Here is a 14,379-nt window from a genome sequence, read left to right on the forward strand (position 1 = left end):
CAATTCTTGCTATTTCAAACATTGTTTCAATGAACACTCATTTCTGTCTCTTCAGGTACACAAATGAGTTCCTCTAGGAAAGACACCTGGAAGTGGAATTGCTTGTTGGGGCATGATGTATAAGCATCAATAGACTATTTGAGATTGTTTTCCAAAGTGGTTGTACTGATTTACTCTATCACTAGCACTATATTCTCCTTACTCTATATCCTCACACTTGGTGTTTTCAGACATTATTTTTTCCCAATATGATGACTATGAAATACTACCTCATTCTTTTTAATTGTCCTCAATGTTATTGTTTGAAAAAATCTTTTCATATGTTTAGTAGTCATTTGAAGCCTTTCCACTTTGAATTGTCTAGTTATATCCTGTGCCCCTTTTGCTACTTGACTGCTTGCTTAGTTGGTTTGGATGGTTTTAAAAGAATATATATATATATATATATAACTAATCCTTTGTTAGATATGTGCTTTGCAAGTATCTTCTACCAAACTGTGACTTATATTTTGAGTCTATTTATGGTGACTTTGTAAACTTCATATTTTTTCTTTCTTGTTTATTTTTGTATAATTATAGAAAACTTCTTTCCCCCAAAGTTATATATTCTATGTTTTATCCTAAAATTTAAGAGATTTATTTTTATATTTAAATATTGAATCCTTTGGAATTATCTTTTTTGTTGGAATCTACTTTTATCTTGTATAAGAATAACAGATTATTCCAGCATCATTTATTGAATCTTTGCTCTATGTGCCTCTGTAATCCAGATCCCTATCAAGATACAGAATATCATCATAACTCCAGAATGCTTCCTCATGCCCTTGCCAGTTAATTTCCAACCCCAAAACCACTGTTCTGATTTTTTTCATTATAGATTAGTTTTTTTTCTGTTCTGGGACTTCAGTTACATAAAATCAAGCAATATATATTCCTTTTGAGTAAAACTTATTTTAATTAGCATGATGTTTTTGAGAGCATGGTTTGAGAACCATGTTATATGAATCATATTCTTCCATTTTTATTACTGTGTAGTATTCCACTGAATGGTTATACCAGTGTTTGTTTACTCATTGGTTTCTATATTTCTTTTTTTAATATTTTTTATTTTAATTGTTGTTGCAGTACAGTTTTCTATCTTTTACTCCCATCCCAACCCACCCACCCAGCCCTCCCCGCCTCCCTCCCATTTCCACCCACACCTAGTTTTTTTTGTTTTTTTGTGTGTTTTTTTTCTTAGATTTTATTTATTTATTTTTTAGAGAGGGAAGGGTGGGAGATAGAGAGAGAGAAACATCAATGTGTGGTTGCTGGGGATCATGGCCTGCAACCCAGGCATGTACCCTGACTGGGAATTGAACCTGCGACACTTTGGTTCGCAGCCTGCACTCAATCCACTGAGCTATGCCAGCCAGGTCACACCTAGTTTTTATCCATGTTTTTATCCTCGTTCCTGTAAACCCTTCTCCTTTCTCCCTGAAATTCCCTCTCCTCTCCCCTCTGAACTCTGTCAGTCTGTTCTTTATTTCAGTGTCTTTGATTATATTTGCTTGTTTATTTCTTTTGTTGTTTAGGTTCCTATTAAAGTGAGATCATATGGTATTTGTCTTTCACTGCCTGGATAATTTCACTTAGCATATTTCACTTAGCTATATTCCAGTTGCATCCAAGCTGTTGCAAAGGGTAGGAGCTCCTTCTTTCTTTCTGCTGCATAGAATTGCACTGTGTAAATGTACCATAGTTTTTTCATCCATTCACTTACTGATGGGCACCTAGGTTGCTTCCAACACTTGACCATTGTAAATTGTACTGCTATGAACATTGGGGTGCATAGGTTCTTTTGGATTGGTGTTTCAGGATTCTTAGGATATAATCCTAGCAGTGCAATTGCTGGGTCAAAAGGCATATCTATTTTTAGTCTTCTGAGAAAATTCCATACTGTTTTTCATAGTGGTTGCAACAGTCTGCAGTCCCACCAGCAGTGCAATAGGGTCCTCTTTCCTCCACAACCTCTCCAACACTTGTTGTTTGTTGCTTTGTTTATGATGGCCATTCTGATTGGTGTAAAGTGGTATCTCATTGTGGTTTAAATTTGCATGTCTCTGATAGCTAGCGATATTCAACATTGTTTCATGTGTCTCTGGACCCTCTGTATGTCCTCCTTGGAGAAGTGTCTGTTCAAGTCCTTTGCCCATTTTTTAATTGGGCTCCCTGTCTTCTTAGACTGTAGTCGTGTAAGTTCTTTATATAGTTTGGAGATTAAACCCTTGTCTGAGGTATCATTGGCAAATATGTTTTCCCATTCAGTTGGTTCGCTTTTTATTTTGATACTGTTTTCTTTAGCTGTGCAGAAGCTTTTCATTTTGATGAGAGCCCATTTGTTTATTCTTTCCCTTATGTCCCTTGCTCTGGGAGACGTATCAGTAAAAATGTTGCTGCATGAAATATCTGAGATTTTCCTGCCTATGTTCTCTTCTAGGAATTTAATGGTGACATGGCTTATATTTAAGTCTTTTATCTACCTTGAATTTATTTTTGCATATGGTGTAAGTTGGTGCTTGAGTTTCATTTGTTTGTATGTAGCTGTCTAGTTCTCCCAACACCATTTGTTGAAGAGGCTATTTTTACTCCATTTTATGTTGCTGTCCCCTTTGTCTAATATCAATTGACCATAGAGACTTGGGCTTATTTCTGGGCTCTCTGGTCTGTTCCATTGGTCCATAAGTCTGTTCTTATGCCAGTACCAGGCTGGTTTGATTACAGTGGCCTTGTAATACAGTTTGATATCAGGTGTTGTGATCCCTCCTACTTTGCTTTTCTTTCTCAAAATTGCAGCAGCTATTTGGAGTCGTTTATGTTTCAATATAAAATTTTGAAGTGTTTGTTCTGTGTCTGTGAAATATGCCATTGGTACTTTAATAGGTATTGCATTGAGTGTGTAAATTGCTTTGGGTAGTGTGGACATTTTGATGATATTAGTTCTTCCAATCCATGAACACGGCATATGTTTCCATTTGTGTGTGTCTTCCTTAATTTCTTTCTTCAATGTTGTATAGCTTTTTGTATACAGGTGTTTTACTTCCTTGGTTAGATTTATTCCTAGGTATTTTATTTTCCTTTTTGCTATATCAAATGGTTTTTTTTCCTGGATTTCTGCTTCTCCTGTTTCATTTTTGGTATACAAAAATGCCTTTAATTTCTGGATATTGACTTTGTACCATGCTGTTTTGCCAAATTTGCTTATTATGTCAAGCAGTTTTTTGTTAGAGTCTATAGGATTTTCTATGTACACGATCATGTCATCTGCATACAGTAACAGTTTTGTTTCTTTCTTTCCAATTTGAATGCCATTTATTTCCTTTTCTTGTCTGATCACTGTGGCTAAAACTTTCAATATTATATTGAATAACAGTGGTGAAAGTGGACAACCTTTTCTTGTTCCTGATCTTAGTGGAAAAGATTTTAGTTTTTTTCCCATTGAGTATGATGTTGGCTGTAGGTGTCTCATATATGGCCTTTATTATGTTGAGGAATGCTCCCTCTATTCCCACTTTGCTGAGTGTTTTTATCATAAATGGGTGCTGTACTTTATAAAACGCTTTTTCTGCATCTATTGTTATGATCATGTGATTTTTGTGTTTGGTTTTGATTATGTGATGTATTACATTTTCTGATTTGTGAATATTGAACCATCTTTGCATCCCTGGGATGAATCCCACTTGGTCACGGTGTATGATCTTTTTAATGTATTGTTGGATGCAGTTTGCCAATTTTTGTTGAGGATTTTAGCATCTATGTTCATTAGTGATATTGGCCTGAAGTTTTCTTTTTTTGTTGTTGTGTCTGTCTGTTTTTGGGATTAGGATGATGCTGGCTTCATAAAAAGAATTTGGGAGTCTTCCATCATTCTGGATTTTTTGGAATAGTCTGTGGAGGGTAAGGGTTAGCTCTTCCTTAAATGCTTTGCAGAATTCTCTTGTGAAACCATCTGGACCCGGACTTTTGTGTGTCGGGAGTTTTTTGATTACTGCTTCAATTTAATCTGCTATTTTTGGTCTGTTCAGACTTTCTGCTTCTTTTTTATTGAGTTTTGGAAGATTACATTTTTCTAGAAATTTGTCCATTTCACCTAGATTTTCAAATTTGTTGGCATACAGTTTTTCATAGTAATATCTTACAATCTTTTGTATTTCTGTGGTGTCAGTTGTAATCTCTCCTCTTTCATTTCTGATTGTGTTTATTTGGATACTTTCTCTCTCTCTCTCTCTCTCTCTCTCTCTCTCTCTCTCTCTCTCTCTGATGAGCCTGCTTAAAGGCTTGTTGATTTTGTTTATCTTTTCAAAGAACCAGCTCCTGGATTCATTGATCTTTAGAATTGTGCTTTTAGTCTCTATGTCATTTAATTCTGCTCTGATCTTGGTTATTTCCTTCCTTCTGTTTGCTCTAGGCTGTCTTTGTTTTTGTTCCTCGAGTTCTTGTAGACTTAGGGTTAGGTTGTTTGTTTGAAATGTTTCTATCTTTTTTAGGTAGGCCTGTATTGCTGTGAACTTCCCTCTCAGAACTGTCTTCACTGTGTCCCATAAGTTTTGGGTTCTTGTGAGTTCATTTTCATTTGTTTCCAGAAACTTTTTGATTTCTTCTTTTATTTCATTTTTGACCCATTCATTATTTAATAGCATGCTATTCAATCTCCATGATTTTGAGTGTTTCGGGTTTCTTCCCTTGGGGTTGGTTTCTAGTTTCAGTCCTTTGTGGTCAGAGAAAATGCTTGGTATAATTTCAGTTTTCTTGAATTTGTTGAGACTTGCTTTGTGTCCTATCATGTGGTCTATTTTTGAAAATGTTCCATGTCCGTTTGAAAAGAATGTGTATTTTGCTTTTTTGGGATGAAGGGCTCTGTATATATCAGTTAAGTCCATTTCCTCTAGAGCATTGTTCAATGCCACAATATCTTTGTTGATATTTTATTTGGAAGATCTGTCCATTTTTGACAGTGGGGTGTTAAAATCCCCCACTCTAATTGTGTTGCTGTCAATATCTTTCTTGAAGTCCTCTGTGATTTTCTTTATGTTTTTGGGTGCTCGTAGTTTGGGTGCATATATATTTATAATTTTTAAGTCTTCTTAGTAGATTCTTCCCTTGAGTATTATGAAGTGACCTTCTGGGTCTCTTTTTATGGCCCTTTTTTGGAAGTCTATTTTGTCTGATATGAGTATTGCTACCTCGGATTTTCTTTTCCTGTCCATTTTCTTGGAAAATTTGTTTACAGCCCTTCACTTTTAGCCTGTGTAGGTCTTTTAACCTGAGGTGGGTCTCCTGTAGGCAACATATGTGTGGGTTATGCTTTCTTATCCATTCAGCTATTCTATGTCTTTTAATTGGAACATTTAATCCATTTACATTTAAGGTTATTACTGATAGGTACTTATTCATTGACATTTTTGTACCTGTGTTCCTCTCTCTCTCTCTTTTCCCTCCCTTCCTTAAAGCAGTCCCTTTAGAATCTCTTGCAAAGTTGGTTTGCTGGAGGTGTATTCTTTTAGACTTCTTTTGTCTGGGAAGCTTCTTATTTGGCCTTCTATCTTGATTGAGAGCCTTGCTGGGTAAAGTAGCCTTGGTTGGAGACCTCTGGTTCTCATTACTTGGAATATTTCTTGCCATTCTCTTCTGGCTTGGAGTGCTTCCACTGAGAAGTCAGCTGCTAATCTTATTGGGGCTCTCTTGTGTGTTACTTTCTGTTTCTTCCTTACTGCTTTTAAGATTCTCTCTTTGTGTTGGAATTTTGCCATTTTAATTATGATGTGTCTTGAGGTGGGCCTCTTTGGGTTCCTCTTGATTGGGACTCTCTGTGTTTCCTGAATTTGTGTGACTTTTTCTGTCATCAAATTAGGAAAGTTTTCCATCATTACTTTTTGAAATAGGTTTTCTATCCCTTGCTCTTCTTCTTCTCCTTCTGGTATCCCTATTATACGGATATCATTACCTTTCACATTGTCTTGCATTTCTCTCAATCCCTCTTCATTCTTTCTGAGCCTCTTTTCATTTTCTTGCTTTTTCTGGGTGTTTTTTCCTTCTTTGTCTTCCAATTTGCTGATCCGATCTTCTGCTTCATCAATCCTGTTTTTCATTCCTTCTACTGTGTTCTTCAGTTCAGAAATTGTATTCTTCATTTCCTCTTTTCCCTTGTTGATAGTTTCTATTTCCTTTTTAATGTTGATATAGTTTGCAGTGAGCTCATTGTAGCTTCCCTGTAGTTTCTGGTAGCTCATTGTGAGCTCATTGAGCTTCCTGACGATCATTTCTTTGAACTCAATATCTGATAGTTGAATTGCCTCTGTTTCATGTGGCATTCTTTCTGAGGCTTCCTCCTTTCCTTTCATGTGGGGATTGTTTCTTTGTCTTCCCATTGTTTTTGAGACTCTTCTTGTTAGCCTCAGCTTCTTAAATTGATCTGTTCTGACTCCCAGGATTTGTGGTGTGATCTTCTGTGGTAGAATACCAGTGAGTTTCAGTAGTGCAGTATCCTTGACCTCCCGAGCTCACTGGTCTTGGGCTGTCATTTAAGTAGGCTCTGTGTTTGTCTTTGGGTTTTGATTGTTGTTCCATCTTTCTTTGGCGGGTCCTTCCCACCAGCTCGTTAAATGAGGGTCACTCTGTCCACTACCTCTTGTATTTTGTTGTGGTGGTGAGGGCAGGTTTTGTTGAAGGTGATTCTTCCAAGTGTATAAAGTTTTGAGGATTCTTTCTTCCTCTTGTTCAATTGTTTGTACTGGGTACTGTCTCCACTGTTTAGTTGTATTTCCAGATAGGTCCTGGATTGAGGTTTGTGTGGTTTCCACTCCCTCCACCTTCTGTTGTTATCTGTTAGTGGTTCCTTTGTTGTTGGCTTTCCTCTTTCAGTGTGTATCCTGTTGTTCACCAGTTCCACCTATACTTTTTTGTGATCTGTTGGAGAAGCGAAGCAAAATGGTTTAAGACAGCAAGAGAGTATTCTATGATATTTACAGTAGCATCCAGAAGAGAAGGGATAGGAGATCCTTTGGCTATGTATAGTATTAACCATGATCTTCCACCCATCTAGCTGAGTCTTAGAAAGGATGGAAAGAAGATAAGACTATTGTTGGAAAAGGAAGGATTGTGAGTTGGATCTATAAAGCAGTGAGGTTGTGGGAGGTGAGATTCTGAGGTAAGGTGAGAGTAAAGGATAGTAAATAGTTGTAGTGTGTGAGAGAATAGAGTTAACCACTACAGTAGTAGAGTTCAGGAAATTTTGAAGTGGGCTAAGATCTGGGAGTGGTGTTGTGAAGTATTTACAATTGCATGGAACAACAATTATTTACAACAATATTAGAGGAACAATCATATGACAAAATCTATGAGATCTAGATAACAATAATAGGGAGTATAGCACCTTGAGTAGTGTGCTAATGGGACTCAGGTGAGATGAAGGGCAGTACATTAGCAATACACTATAAAAGAGATATCAGGGGAAACCTGTCAAGTGATACAATATACCAGCCTAGCAAAGCATACTGTACAGAAAAAAGAGGAATACAAAAATACTATGAAAAAAGATGTAAGAATAATAGAAAAAATAATAATACAAATATGCAATAACTTGCAGGTTCTCTGTAATAGCAGAGTGAAATTTGTCTCGCTTTCACACTGTTGTGATTCCCCTTCTTTGGGTTCAAGTCTGGTCTTTTCACAGATATAGGTTTTTGTGTCACTTGTAGGTATTTATAAATAAAAATAAAAAAGAAAGAGGAATGAGGGAAGAAGAGATAAATCTGGAGGAAAGAAAGGAGGAAGGAATAAAACAAGAAAGCCAGAAAGAGAGGAAAAGGAAATTAAAAGAGAATAAAAGTAATTAAAATTAAAAAGTTAAGAATTGTTTAAAAAATAGAATAAAATTAAAAAGTCTCTTGGTTTCAAAGTGGCCAGACCCGTTTTTCTGGTCTTGCTGGCTGCACCAGGCTGAGGGTTTATTGGTATTGCTTTTCTTCCTTAGGAATTGGCACTCTGTCAGTGGCGTACACTGTCTGGGGAGCTATGGTGGCTCCTGGGCCCTGAGCCCTGAGTGTGGAATCAGTTCTTTCTACAGGGTTACTGCTCTGGACTGGGCTGCTGTGATGCACTCCCACACACTCGGGCGTGCTCGTGTGCCCTTGGCCAACTGCCTCACCCTTCCCAGTGCTATGGGGGTGCACAGGTCCTCCACACAAACACAACCCTCTGTGCAAACTCGGGATCACTGCCCAGCTGGGTGGCAGGGAGGCCGGGATTGCTGTAGGAGAATTCCCCAAACAGTGTCTGCCTTTTCACTCCTTCCTCTTGAGAAATAATCTTATTCAAGCCTGCCACTCCACATCCAGGCCTGGCTACTCCCACAGGCCAACTGTCCTGCCAGACCGGTGACTGTGGGGTTCAGGGTCTGTTGTGCAACCCAACCCTGCCGGTGTCCACAGACTCTAAGGGTGCTCACAGCCTTTGTGTGTTTGCTAACAACTGGGTTCCTCTCAGTGCCACTAAGACCCTGTTTGTCTGGGGAGGGAGCAGTTGTCCCAGCTCTCTCCCAAGGACTCTGTGGCAAACCAGGCAACGGGCGCTGGGCTTAGGGCTGCAGCCCCCCACCCCACCTCATGCTGGTCCCTGGGACCCTACTGTATTGCAGCACTCCTCTCACCTACTGGTTTTTCAGTTCCGCAATCCTTGGTCCCCTATTTTCACATATGCTGAGGTATGTTGGTTGCTTGCTCCTCCACTCCATAGATCAGCCAGGATTCTCTCCCATGTGCAGAGGGAAGCCGAATGTGTTCCTTCCTACTCTGACGCCATTTTCCTTCCTCTCCTCTATATTTCTTCCTTTTAAAGAGTTTATTTATTTTGAACTAACTCTTGGTGTACAAAAAGTTGTAAAGTTTGAACAAAGAATTTTCATGAACCCTTCACTCAGTTTCCTCTAATAGTTACATTTTATATAGCTAGAATATCAAAACCAGGAAATACACACAAGATATGTGTGTATGGATTTGTCATTTTACCACATGTATATATTTGTATAACCATTGCCATAATCAAGATACAGAACTATTCCATCATCATAAAGATCTCCCTCCTACTATTCCTTTATAGTTATATTTTCATCCCCAAACCCTGGAAACCACTAGTCTGTTTCTCAATAATTTTGAGAAAGTTATATAAATACAGCATGGCACTTTTTGAAATTGACTCTTCTCACTCAGCATAATGCTTTAGAGTCCATCCAAGTTGTGTGTGTATATCAATAGTTCTTTTTTATTGCTGCGTAGTATTCCATTGTATTGATCTGCTGTGATTTGTTTAACCAGTCATTGGTTAAGGATATTTATGTTGTTTCCAGGTTTTGGTTATTATGAATAAAACTACAGTAAAAATTTGTGCAGTTTTTTGTGTGTGTGAATACAAATTTCCATTTCTCTGGGATAAATGCCTAGAAGTGCAATTGCTAGGCTATACAGTAATTGCATGTTTTTTTTTTTTTTAAAGAAACTGCGAAGCTGTTTTCCAAAATGTCTATGCCATTTTATATTCCTCTCAGCAATGTGTGAGAGATCCAGTTTCTTTATATTCTTCCAGCATTTGGCATTTTCTTTATTTTTCATTTTAGGTGTTATAATAAGTATGTAGTAATATTTCATCGTGGTCTTAATTTGCATTTCTCCAATTGCTAGATGAATTTGGATATCTTTTCATGTGCCTATATGCCATCTGTATATTCTCCTTCATAAAATGTCCTTTCATGTCTTCTTCATCTTTTAAATAAATTTTTAAAGACAGTTGAGTTTCGAGAGTTCTTTACATATTCTGTATATGAGTTCTTTGTCAGATGCACGGTTTGCAAATATATTCTCCTAGTATGTATCTTGTCTTTTCATGCTCTTAACACTGTCTTTCACATAGCAAAAGTTTTAATTTTTATGAAGTCCATTTTTTCTTTTATGGGTCATGCTTTTGATGTCATGTCTAATAACTCTTTACCAAGTCCTAGGTCCCAACGATTTTCTCTTACATTATGTTCTAAAACTTTTATAGTTTTAAAGTTTACATTTAAATGAGTTAACTTTCATATAGAATGTGAGGTTTAGATTGAGGTTCATATTTTTGGCTATGGATAGTCAATTCCTCCAACATCATTTGTTGAAAGAACTTCCCTCCATTGATTTGCTGTTAAGCTCTGTCAAAGTCAGATGCCTATAACTGCATGTGGTTGGGTTCTCTCTTTTATTCAATTGATCTATATGTCTATCTCTCTTCCAGTACCACACCATCTTCACTACTGTGATTATGTAATGTCTTACAATTGGCTAGAGTGTGTCCTCACATTTTATTCTTTTTCAAAATTGCTTAAGCTATCTTATTTTTAATTTTAAAATTATATTTTATTGATTATGCTATTACAGTTGTCCTGATTTTTCCCTCTTTGCCCCCCTCCACCCAGCACCCTCCACTCCCTCTGGCAATCCTCCCACCATTGTTCATGTCCCATGCATATAAGTTCTTTGGCTACTCCATTTTCTATACTGTACTTTACATCCCCAATGCTATTCTGTAGCTATTTATTTGTACTTCTTTATCCCCTTGCCTCTTTACTCATTTCCCCACAAACCCATCCCATCTGGCAACCATCAAAGCATTCTTCATATCCATGATTCTGTCTCTCTTCTTCTTGTTTGCTTACATTGATTTTTAGATTCAATTGTTGATAGACTTGTATTTTTGCCATTTTATTGTTCATGGTTTTATCTTCTTTTCTTAAATAAGTCCCCTCAACATTTCATATGATAATGACTTGGTGATGATGAACTCCTTTAATTTTTTCTTGTCTGGGAAGCTCTTCCTCTGCCCTTAAATTCTAAATGATAGCTTTGCTGGGTAGAGCAATCTTGGCTAGAGGTCCCTGCTTTTCATGACTTTGAAAATTTCTCTCCAATCCCCCTAGCCTGCAAAGTTTCTTTTAAGAAAGGAGCTGACGGTATTTTGGGAACTCCCGTGTAGGTAACTAACTTCTTTTCTCTTGCTGCTTTTAAGATTCTCTCTTTACCTTTAACCTTTGGCATTTTAATTATGATGTATCTTGGAGTGGGTCTTTTTGCATCCATCTTGTTTGGGACTCTCTGTACTTCCTGGACTTGCATGTCTCTATTCTTCACCAAATTAGGGAAGTTTTCTTACATTATTTTTTCAAAAAGATTTCCAGTTTCTTGCTCTTTCTCTTCTCTTTCTGGCACCCCTACAATATGAATGTTGGAACACTTGAAGTTGTCCCAGAGTCTCCTTACACTACCCTAGTTTTTTAATTATTTTTTTCTTCTTGTTGTTCTGATTGGTTGTTTGTTTGTTTGTTTGTTTCCTTATGTTCCAAATCATTGATTTGATTCTCAGCTTCATCCATTTTACTATTTTTCCCATGTAAGTTGTTTTTAATTTCAATTAGTATATCCCTCATTTCTGACTAGATCCTTTTTATGCTGTTGATGTCCTCACTAAGTTCCTTGAGTATCCTTATAACCAACCTTTTGATATATTTTTGCATCTGATATATTGCTTTTCTCTATCTTGTTTAGTTCTTTTTCTGGAGTTTTCATCTGTTCTTTCATTTGGACCATGATACTTTGTCTCCTCATTTTTTCAGTCTCCCTGTGTTTGTTTCTATGTATTAGGTAGAGCTGCTTTGACTCAGTGTCTTGTTAGTGTGGCCTAATATAGTAGGTGTCCTATAGGGTCCAGTGGCACAGCTTTCCCTGTCACCCAAGCTGGGTACTTGGGGCACATCCATTGTATGGGCTTACACCCTCCTCTTGTTTGCCATTGGTAAATCAATGGGACAGATTTACCCAGGCCAGTCTGATGCAAGGATTGTCTATAACCACTGACCACCATCCTTCATCCTCTGTGTAGGATCAGCTGTGCAAGGGCAGGGTGGTGGTGTTCTGATGTGGTCTATAGGTGTTGAATGGGGGCGCTGGCCCTGAGGTTTCCTGAGTAGTACATGCCAAGGTCAGCTCCCACCTGTGTTTTCCCTGGGACACCCTACCTGAGCTGTGAAGCAATCTGAAATGGCTGCTCCTTGTGCTGGGCTTCTTGTGCTTGGGCTCAGGTGAAGCCAAAGTGTGAATTTAGGCTAGCTGCTGCTAGTGTGGGCCTGGGGCTCACTGAGGCCAGCTGTTGTTTGTTTGATAGGACTTAGGAGTTGTGAAGCATGAAGCAAGGCCAGCCATTCATATGGAGAATCAGCTTGGGTGGGCCCATAAGTTGAGTCTGGAAGAGTCTCAGGGGATCTCCATGACAGGGCAAACAGTGTTAGCCAAATTTATGGTGTCTCAGATTTGGCACTGGCTCACCGGCTCTGTGCAGGGAGGGTTCAGAAAAGAAACAAATGGCCTCTACTCACCTTGATGTGAAATGCTTCAGTTTCTCCCTGTATACCACTTATGCCTTTCAAGCTGCTACCCTGGTGCTGGAGCTCAGAAGGAGTGAGTCTGAGTGGGTGAGTCTGTGTGTGGGTTGTTTAAGAGAAACTGCTTTTGGCTCCAGCAGTTTCTTCCACAGACTGGATCCCTACTGGTTTTTGCAGCCAGAAGTTGCGAGGACTTATCTTCCTGGCACTGGAACCCTGGGCTGGGAGGCTTGGTGTGGGACTGGGACTTTTCACTCCTGAAACATCCCTCTTGAATTTTTATCCACCATACGTGAGTGATAAACCAGCCTGTTCTGTGTCACCACCTGTCTGGATAGATGTGGTTTCTTTAATTTTGTAGTTGTTAGACTTTCATTCAACTTGATTCTGATGGTTCTGAGTTGTGGTTGTTCTATATTTTAGTTTTAATTTTGATGTGGTTGTGCAAAGAGGAGAGCCATGTCTGCCTACACTGCCATTTTGCCTGGAAGTCCTGCTTTACCTATTTTAGATCCTTTGTATTTTCATATAAATTTTAGACCATTTTTGTTGATAACTACAAAAAATCTTGATTGGATTTTGATATAAATTGCTTTAAACCTGCATACCAATTTGGGGAGAGTTGACCTCTTTACTAGGTTGAGTCTTCCAATTCACAAACATAGTAACTCTCTCCATTTATTTAGATCTTTGATTTCTTTTATCAGTGCATTTTAATAGTTTTTAGCATCTAAGCCCTAGACATGTTTATTTAGATTTATTCTTGCATATTTCATATTTGAGAAATTGTAAATGGTATTTTGTTTTAAATTTTGTGTCTGTGCAGTCAGTGCTAGTACGTAGAAATATAATTGAATGTTGTGTGTTGATCTTGTATTCTGTGACCTCATTGAATTGACTTATGAGTTCTAAGAATTTTTTGTAGATTTCTTGTTATTTTATATGTATATTATTCCAACATTTGCAAATAAGGAGTTTTATTTCTTTCTTTCCAATCTCTATCCATTTTTCTTTTCTTTTCTTGATTAATTGAGCTGGCTTGGATTTCCAGCTCCGTGTTGAATAATAGCTGTGAGGGCAGATATCCTTGTCATGTGTATTACTTTCTTGTGGAGGCTGTAACAAATTACCACAAACTTGGTTGGTCAGAGCAACAGAGATCTCTCACAGTTCTGAAGGCCAGAAGTGTGAAATCAGTTTCACTGAAGCGAAATCATGGTGTTGGCAGGACTGTGCTCTCTGTAGGGCTACTAGAGGAGAATCTGTTCCTTGCTTCTTCCAGCTTCTAGTGGCTGTTGGTATTCTTTGGCTTGTGGTCATATAACTTCAATTTATAAGACCAGCATCTTCACATTATGTTCTCCTCTTTGTCTTGTTAAATCTCTCTTTGTTCTCCTTTTATAACTATCATGTGATTACATTTACTGCCCACCCAGAGAATCCAGGATAATCTCTTCATCTCAAGACCCTTAAATTAATCACATCTGCAAAGTCTTTGTTATATAAGATAACATTTATAGGTTCTACAGATTTGGACCTCATATCTTTGGGAGCTATTATTCGACCCACTAATAGCCTTCCCTCTGCCCCCCAAAGATTTATATCTATTCCATACAAAATATATTCACCCATCTCAACATTCCTAAAACCTTCAACCTATTATAGAGACAACCTAGATGTGTTGGAGGTAAAACGCTGTGGCTGGTCATGACTGTGATAGACTCTTGACTTTTTAGAGAGGTGTCATGTACAAAAAGCTGGACAGTGACTCAGCACTGCAGTGGAGTGCCAAGAAAGACTTCTTTCAAAGGCAAGTTGAGACATGCTGGGCAGAGACCCTGTGTGTGCAGCTGCCATGCCTGGCATAGTGTAGCTGAATGGAAAAGAAAACATGTCCTGCATATTTGCTCTATACTAGAGACTCTTGCAGAAAAAAAGAT

The sequence above is a fragment of the Phyllostomus hastatus genome, unplaced genomic scaffold, assembly GCF_019186645.2.
Source record: "Phyllostomus hastatus isolate PE091 unplaced genomic scaffold, TTU_PhHast_1.1 phas_scaffold_200, whole genome shotgun sequence".
Lineage (NCBI taxonomy): Eukaryota > Metazoa > Chordata > Mammalia > Chiroptera > Phyllostomidae > Phyllostomus > Phyllostomus hastatus.